Below are 10,038 nucleotides of genomic sequence, written 5' to 3'. Positions count from 1 at the left end.
TATCTCATATCATGCTCTTTCCCTGTCTTTTTCTTTGTCCTTGTTCTTACTCGCATGGCAAAGTAAAACAAGCAATCAGCCGGCACTTGGAGTCAGTCTTCCGATCTGGAGCCAACTGCCTGGAATCTATTCCTGATTGCTTACCTAGCGTTGCTCTCGAGTAGTCATCTTCAACGGTTGATACACTTCCGGAGAAGGGACCACTTCTGCAAAGGGGAGCGAGTAAGGCAAGTGAAAATGATACATTGAAGCATGTGGAGACAAACATAGGCTGAGTTATCCTCCAACCCTTTTCAATACGAATTGGAAAGATTGAACAAAGAAACAGACCAAAGGGGTAAGCTCAGACCTTCGGGGGAGACCAAATGAACCATCATGCTGCCCAGTTCAAGAAGTAGCACAAAGGAAAATCAACGATGGGCGGAAACCAGTTCGAGAGTAAGCCTGTGGAATCATCAAGATCAAGCCTCAATGCAATCAACAAAGAGAAGATGGAATTTACACTCTATAACCAGATTTGCGTCTCTAAACTCTTCTCTTTGTTAATTACATTATGCCATGTTTAGTATGTTTAAGTGCTTTTTGTGTATTTACTTATGCTTTGTGTGAATCTATGCTTAAAACATTGAGGACAATGTTTGATTTAAGTGTGGGGGGGTAACTAAGTATATTTGATGCAAATTCGTTGGATTTTATCACCTATCACTTCACATGTTGTTTCTCACTGTTTTAAAACTGTTTTAGTGTGTTTTGTCTTAAAAATTCGAAAATCCCATAAAAATTTGAAAAATTGTTTTGAAAAACCCAAAAAGAGTTGTTTTAAAGTTGTTTTTGTGTGTGTGGTTGTGTCTTAGGATACCTTCCAACACAATGATAAGGATTTGGTTTGTAATTGCATGACTGTTAAAAAGAGTTATTAACATAGAGAAAAGTTTGATTTACTCTTGGTATATGCTTGGTTATGGTTATAATGTATAACTTCACATGCAATCATAAAAGAAAATTTAGTTTTTGTAACATGCCTGAAGGAAGGAACTCAAACAAATGCTACAACCCTGAGAGACTTGAGCCTATAACGTTCTTTGGAGAGTATAATCTGTGATTTCTTGTTTTCTAAAATCGTTGCATGATCTCATTATTCTTTGCTTGGTTACTACTTAGAAGGCGTTTCATCATATAGTTCCAAATGCTAGAACTCATGCCCATTTCATTCAAAGCATGTTATTGATTTGCATAACATATATCAAGATGAAGTTGTGTAGTTGCCACCATAGCCAAATAGCCTCGCTTCCCATATTTCGTATATGTTGTAAGTTTTACCCCCGTTGAGCCATGTTAACCCATGTTCTTTGTTTACCCACTTTATCTTCACCTAACCTAGAATATGACCGTCCTTACCCTTGTTCTTAAAAGATAGTGAGCATGACTTAATTGAATTCCTTTTGAGTTACATTATGAAAGAAAATAAGTGTGGGGGAGAGAATGTTTAAGTGTTTTGTTTTGAGATTCAAAAGAAAAAAAAAAAAAAAAAAAAAAAAAAAAAAAAAAAAAAAGAGAAAAGAATAAGTGATTGAAGAAAGGTTCCAAAACACCAATTCTGGGCGTAAATTGTCTAAATTCTCCCTTTTTGTTCAAAAGTTGAGTTTTCATTCAAAAGTGAATTCTAAGTTGATTAAAATGCTTTGCTCACTATTTCTTTAAGAACCTTTGTTTTCCATATCCCTTCTTTATCCACATACCCCAAGCCCCGTTACAACCCTTGACTTCTATCTTGAGTGTTGTGTATTTCAATTTGTGGAGTTTGAACTTGGTATGAGCTTATGGTGTCACTGGTTCTCGCGTCTAAGTAGTAGCATTCCATTCATGAGATCATATCTAAACTTGATTATTAACTCCAGAATTTGCGTTCTTTGTGATACATATATGTGAGTGTCGTTTTCATGTTTACATCAATCTTCTCACATATGACTAGATTAGGGTGTGTAGTTAGAAAATCTGAGTAAAAATTGAGTGCATATCTTGAACGGAATTGAGCAAATTCTCTAAGGCATGTTACTACATTCAAAACATAGTTTTAAATGCTTAATTGTGAACTAGTATATGGTGACTATGATTAAGAATGTACTTAAATGTGAAGATGACTAAAATCTGTGAGAATGATGATTTTTAACTTGTCATGTGCATTGGAAATCCCTAAGACGGTTGTTGGAAGGTTTAGGTTGTGTTTTACGTGTTTAGTGTCGTTTTGTTTATTTGTTTTTATTCTGTTTTGCTCGAGGACTAGCAAAAGCTAAGTGTGGGGGTATTTGATAGGAGCATATTCATGCGACTTAAATGGCTTGTTCTCGTGCATTTACGTTATGTTTCTCTCGTTATTTTAGTCCTTTATGCTTCTTTTGTGTGTTTTCAGGTTCTAAGGGCCTAGGGAGCAAGAAAGTGCATTTTGAGGCCATTTGGAGCATTTTTGGGCATGGATTGGATAGCTTATCCATGGAGCCAAGAGAATGGACGAATTTGAAGGCCTTGTATGCACTTGAAGACACAAAACAATGGCTCTAGCCCAATCAAACACATTATGCCATACAAACCAACCTATTTTAGGCCCATTCTATGTACTTAAACCCTAGCCCTTTAAACTAATTCATTGATCACTTATCAAACCATTCACTTATCACTCACCACATATCATTCACTTATCACTTAACATATCATTCATTTATTTCACTTCCATACTCCTCTTAATTCCACATGCATTCTCACACATGCACATCATTCACTCACATTTCCACCATTCATTCTTTATTCCTTTCCAAACATCTCACATGCATTTCCACCTTCCTACTTCATCATTTCACCACATTCTCCCTCTTTAACTCACATGCATTCTCACACATGCACATCATTCACTCACATTTCCACCATTCATTCTTTATTCCTTTCCAAACATCTCACATGCATTTCCACCTTCCTACTTCATCATTTCACCACATTCTCCCTCTCTAACCCTACATGCAATATATATTTCCATTCACAACACTTCACACAACACAAATACCATTCCATTGCCGTGAGTCCCATTTCATTTTCTGCATATTTTCTCTTCATTCTTCCATCTCCAACCACTCCCTACTCCATTCCACATACACCTAAAGCCCTTAAGCTCACCTTAGACCTTGTGCTACAACAACGAGGAAGAAAAGAGTGCTTAAACGTTCATACAATTCAAGTTTGAGTTGTTGGAATGTTTAGGTGTTTCTTTGATTTCAAAGTTTAAATTTAATTCTCTTTGTTTTGTACGTATGAGAAGGGAAGAGAAGAGTGCCTAAACGTTCATACAATTCACGTTTGAGTTGTTGGAATGTTTAGGTGTTTCTTTGATTTCAAAGTTATGAGGAACTAAACCCCCCTTTAGCTAGGGGGTGATTCGAAACTATGTTTATATTTGCATTTTGAATTGATTACGTTTGGTTGGAATTTCATAAGTTGTGGATTCAATTCGTTTAACTGTTTGATTGATAACTTATTTATGTATGTTCATTGAGATTGCAAGCTTAATTTTCATGCATAAATATGACGCTAGAATATAAGTGAATTTCACCTAATCGTTATGAACTTATATTCACAAGTAGTAGAGGTTGCTTATAAACAATCTCGTTAAACGAATTCTTGGCATAAGTTTCATGCGTATTCCATAGTAACGAATGCCTCGTCGATGTTTATGATTTCCGTTGAACTTAATGATCTTGGTTAATTGTCTCTATCATGCGTATTCCATAGTTAGGGACTTTGATTAAGAATAATTTGGTTGTAATGCGTATTCCATTCAATCCAACGAATTTAGGGAAATCTGAAAGTTAATCTAAGCGGATCTAATTAACTTGGAGCATTGAGTTTCACAACTTATCGAAAGACCAACTGAGAATCAATTTTGTTTGCAAGTGTAACATGTGTGGAGAAGAACCCCTTGGCTATTCCATCATCCATATTTTCATCACATTCATATTTACATTTTGCCTTTAATTATATTCTGTCTTTTTAATTTAATATCGTCCAAACACAATTCCCCCCCTCTATTTTGTTAAGTTTTAATCATTCGTATTTGTTTTATTTTTGTAACTTTAAGCTTTTGGAGTCATAAACATTTGCAAATTCGTCTAAATCAAGTTCTAGCTTCTATTTGAGTCAATTTGATTGTTTTAGACAATTTGAGTTTTTCAAAGCCATTCTGAGTCATAGTAGTCTTGTTAAGAGTATTTTAATTTAGTTTTTATGTTTTTAAGTCAATTTAGAAGGTTTTAGCAAGCCCTCCTAATCCCCGGTCTAGAACGATCCCTCACTTATCCATTCTACTACAATTGTCAAACGAGGGTTTAATTTGAGTGTCAAGTAAATCTCGCACCATGAGCTCCAAATTTGGATATGAGTTTTTGAGGTATGTTTTCGGTGCTTATCTAGTGGGTTATCATATAGCACATCCACACAACACGGGTATGTAGACATCTATGGTCATAGGACACAGTTGAGGATATTTATGATATACCCCTAGCTTCACTGGGGAAACCAGTGTCGAACAGCTTCACTAACCACGGTTACTGTCAGTGTGTGATGTTAAATGTTTCTTCTCTGACACAACACGGAGTCGTACAACTTCACCTTTGGGTGATGGGGCCTACCATGTTTCTTCACTGGCGTAACCCAATGTCATACAACTTCACCTTCGGGTGATGGACAGGTACTGTTTTCGGACTACTATGATACCTCTAGAGAGTACAGTATTGATGAGATTTTTGGATTTGCCTTCGGGCGATGATAGCACCATTATTGAGCATGGTTTTACTCGTATTTGTTTTATGAATGATTTAATGGCATGCTAGAGTTTTCAAAAAACTTACTATATGTAGTATTATATATGTTTTCAAAACAGGGGGTTAGTATGTTCAGTAAGAAAACGGTTTTCGTATTATTAGTATTAATATCAATTATGGTCCACTCACCGTTTCTCCCCCTTTAGGAGTTAGAATCAAGGCACACGATCTTGGCGTCAGGACACTTCCGCTTAGGCATCTTGAGCCTCCTCTATGTAGGACCCATTCCTCGGTTCGTAGCTTTCTATCATAATTCTTTCATTTTATTCTTGATTAGTTGTATGCTTTGAACACAATTATGCACTAGTGTATCTCTTTCTAATTACATATTTTATCAGTATGCATGTTTTTAATGGCTTCGTAACCCTCAGGTGTCGGCCAGCACATGCCTACCCTGATATTTGGGAATATCGGGGTTGGGGCGTGTCATAATAGCCCTAAAATTTTCTGAATATGTAAGTTATGTTCATGTATTGTTAAAAGGCTACTCATTTTCTTAAATATGTAAGTTGCGATTTTTCATGAAATATTTATGGTCCATGGAGAGAGTGCATTTATCAACAACACTCATTAAAGCACTTTGGGAAGGATGAGAGTGCCCACTCCCAGAAAAACCTAATGAACACACCAACCAACCCTTTGAACAATAATTTGGAAAATTGAAAACATAAAAAAGAAATTTAGCAACTGGCAAAAAAACATGTAAAATGTCTAACAACATTCGATAAAAAATTAAGAACACTTGGGTAAACCAGAATCATAGAGACAGCAAGGGACCTTTGAATTGAAACCAAAAAAAAAAAAAAAAAAAAACAAGAACGAGAAACAAAGCAGAAGGCAAAGAATAATATAAACCCAGAACATCAAACATTCTATTAAAAAAAAACATAAAGTCACGCTGCCTCAAATGAAAAGGGAAACAATGCATCAAAGTTCAAGTGGCATACCAAAGTCTTGATTCAGATGCAATGGCTCAGAATCCCTGCATCAAAGTTCGAGAGCAGATAATGATGTTGCAATGGGGGGCCCGAACTAAACTGCAAAAAATTAGAGAGATCAAAAGCAAGAATTCGAGGTGAAAACAAATGGACAGAGGGAAATGAATTTAATCTCTGACAGTGCAATAGACTTAATCTGTGGCATATTCGCACATAAACAAAAATGCATTTGGACTTAATCATTGAGCTACTCAACGCTACAAAATTCTTTTCTCTTTCCCCCGTTTTTCTCAGCCACCAAACAAAGGGTAAGTCTTAAAATGTCAATTTTCATTTTCTTTCCTACATTTGCCCAAGGAACTTGGCACTTCCCCTTCAAGCAGCTAATAAGGATCAAAAAGTCTACAGGGAAGTTTTTGGAACCCAGTACGCCTAGGTTGGAGTGATCTCATTCTCAAAGCAACAACTTTAGCCACACGTGAGGGTCTTCTGCTTGCTCAATACAAGCAACAACCATTAGGATCAAATATTTGCAGTTTAGGCACCATTTAAAGTAGACATACAATTAATCAGTTAATTATATAATAAATTTTGTTAGCTTTATATGGTTAATATTGGATAATAATATACGATTTTGTCTGGTCTTTAGATTGGGGATGGGACCATTGCTCGAGGTTGAGGTTAGCTTTTAGGTGATGCAACCACGTATACACTTACCTTTAATCAAATCCAACACTGCACTCAACCGCATTTTCGCTCACATACGGTTTTTTTTTTTTTTTTTTTTTTTTTCTCATTGAATCAGCCTAAATATAATTAAGCTAACTGAGAAAAAATTTACTCCTTATATTTGAGGGTATCGAACCTTCTACTTAATCTATACTCTTTATCATCTTATACTCGAATAAGCTGAAGAGGGAACAAAGATGCTGCCAAGACAACTCATGAAGAACTAAAAACAAATGAACACAATTATCACTGAACAAAAAAATCGATAAAGCCACAGAAAAGCACAACAACGATGATCCGATGACGGACAAATAAATAAAAAACAACGATTCAACCAAAACAGCTACCATTAGGGGGAAAAAAAATAGATTCTCTAAAAAAATCGTCTAAAACATAAGCACACATGAAGAAGAAAAAAACGCAAGATTACCCTCACAATAACAAACAACATGAGAGATGCAGAAAAGTTGAACAGATTACAAAGATTCTCCCATGATAATTGATTAAGCACCGAAAACACACGAATGCAATCAGTTGCGCTCATGTATTGTTAAAAGGCTACTCATTTTCCTAAACACGTAAGTTGTGATTTTTCCTAAAATATTTCTGGATCGTTGAGAGAGTGTACTTATCAACAGCACTCATAAAAGCACTTCGGGGTGGATGAGAGAGTCCACTCCCAGAAAAACCTAATGAAACACCAACCAACCAAAGCAACCAACCTTTGAACAATAATTTGGAAAATTGAAAATGCCAAAAAGAAAGAAAGCAACCGACAAAAAAACATGTAAAATGTCTAACATCATTCAAAAAAAAAAAAAAATTAAGAACACTGGGTTAACCCAGAATCACAGAGACAAAACTTAAACCCAAAAAAAAAAAAGAGAAACCAACGGACCTTTGAACAATCACAGGATTACAGTGACAACCAAGAATGAGAAACAAAGCAGAGGGAAACAAATAATATAAGCCCAGAAAATCAAACAATAGATTAAAAAACATAAAGTCATGCTGGCTCAAGAGCAGATTATGATGTTGCAATGGGAGTCCGAACTAAAATGCAAAAAATTAGAGAGATTCAGAGTAAGAATTTGAGGTGAAAACAAATGGACTTAATCTATGACAGTGCAATGGACTTAATCCGTGGTAGATTCCACATAAACTAAAATGCATTTGGACTTAATTTTAGAAAACATCACTGCAGAAACACCACCATCGAGCCACTCAACACTACAATTTTCTTTTCCTTTTCCCCCATTTTTCTCAGCCACCAACCAATAAGCCTCAAAATATCAAAATTGAAACCGTGTTTTAGAGGTTAGTTGGATTGCTTGATGAATATTGTGAACAGCCTTATAGCAGAATTGTTAAAGTTGTTAGGGTTTTTCGTTAGGGTTCCAGTCATCGCTAGGGATCCTAGTTTTTAGGGTTTGTTATTCAATAATCCCTATTCTTGAGGGATAAGTATGCATTTCTGTTTTGACATAGTCTTTACCACGATTGTAGGGCTGTAAAATCGTGGGCAGTTGTTATTTCTTTTCGTGTCAAGTGTAAGGCTATTTAATAGCTGTAGTGTTTGTTTCCTTTCTCAATAAGAATTCTCCCTGGTTTGTGAAAGTTCTCGCCGTTGCATTGCAGAAGTTTTTGTGTTCTTTCCTTTGTTCTAACAAGAATAGCCTTCGGTTCCCTAGTGAAGCGTCAGAAGCATACTTGGCAATGTGGTGCGGCCTAAATTTAACTAAATGATAGAGAGAGGGGTGCGGCGGCAGAGAGAGAAAAAATAGGGTTGGGAAATTATTATGATGATATTTCACCATACATTGTGCTTTTTTATATAGTAAAATGGGCTTACTTACCGTACAAGTAATACAATGTTTGCTAGGAAAGGATAAATTTACATAGGATTCGTAAACATAATCTATTAGGATTTACACACACATGTGATGTAATTCTAACTACAACATGTTTGTATTTGTAGAGACTTCACTAATGATGTATATAGTGCAGAGCATACAAAACATTATGAGGTCATAAATAGTCATTTCGTATTAGGGCGAAAATTTTATTTAAGATTAAAATCTCTTTATTTTTTTGATATTATTTCTTGAAGATATTTTAGCCAAAATGGTACTTGAAATTGGTATAACTCATCACTTTGGTTCCTGAGATTTGAAATCGATAAAACTAGTTCCTGAATATGTTCACCATCAATCATTTTGGTTCTTCCGTGAAATTCTTACCCTCAATTTTAATAAACAATGGACAAAATAATTTGAAAAAAAAGTGAGGGTATTTCTGCCATTTTCTCCTTATTTAATGGAGATTTTTCATAGAATAACCAAATTGATTAATGGTGGACAAACTTAGGGAGAATTAAACTTTGAACTTTCACCTCACTAAAAATAAGGTCATTGAATTATTTTTCGGTAAAATAAATTCCTAAATTCATTAAAATTTGCTAATTCCATCCTTACTATTATACTCAAAGTTATTTTACCCAATTTTTTGTCAACTTAAGTCACTTAACATACTTTAGAACGTAATATCGTCTTTTTCTCGCCTATAATGTTAGATCCCATATCGCCCAAGGGAGTGATCCTTATATGTATATTCTCATCCCTACCTAGCACAAGGCTTTTTGGGAGCTCACTGGCTTTGAGTTCCGTAGGAACTCCGAAGTTAAGCGAGTTCGCGTGAGAGCAATCCCAGGATGGGTGACCTACCGGGAATTTTTCGTATGAGTTCCCAAAAACAAAACCGTGAGGGCGTGGTTAGGGCCCAAAGCAGACAATATCGTGCTACGGTGGAGTCGAGCCCGGGATATGGTGGGGGCCCGGGCTGGGATGTGACAATTTGGTATCAGAGCCTAACCTTGGTCGCGTGCGTGCCAACGAGGACGTCGGACCCTTAAGGGGGGTGGATTGTTAGATCCCACATCGCCCAGGGGAGTGATCCTAATATGTATATTCTCATCCCTACCTAGCACGAGGCCTTTTGGGAGCTCACTGGCTTTGTGTTTCATGGGAACTCCGAAGTTAAGCGAGTAGTGCGTGAGAGCACTCCCATGATGGGTGACCCAATGGGAAGTTCTCGTGTGAGTTCCCAGAAACAAAACCGTGAGGCGTAGTCGGGGCCCAAAGTGGATAATATCGTGCTACGGTGGTAGAGCAGGCCCTGGATGTGGTGGACCCCGGGCTAAGATGTGACATATAAGCCCTTAACATTTCATATAGATTGCAAATCTAACGTCTAATTTACCCTCCAAAGTTAACTCCATGCACTATTTCTTTACGAAAAATTACCAATCTATCATTCAATGTGTATCGCATGCAAGTAACGTGACTTAAATTGACGGAAAATTAAATATATCAACTTCAAATCTAATATTAGGAATGTAATTGGCATATTCTTATAATCCAATGACTAATTTTTCTGGAAAAAATAGTTTAGAAACTTAATTTTCACTCAAGTGATAATTCATGGATTAAATTAACAATTCACTCAAA

This window comes from Pyrus communis, chromosome 11, assembly GCF_963583255.1.
Source record: "Pyrus communis chromosome 11, drPyrComm1.1, whole genome shotgun sequence".
In the NCBI taxonomy this organism is placed as follows: Eukaryota; Viridiplantae; Streptophyta; class Magnoliopsida; order Rosales; family Rosaceae; genus Pyrus; species Pyrus communis.
Note: the sequence above shows the minus strand (reverse complement) of the source record.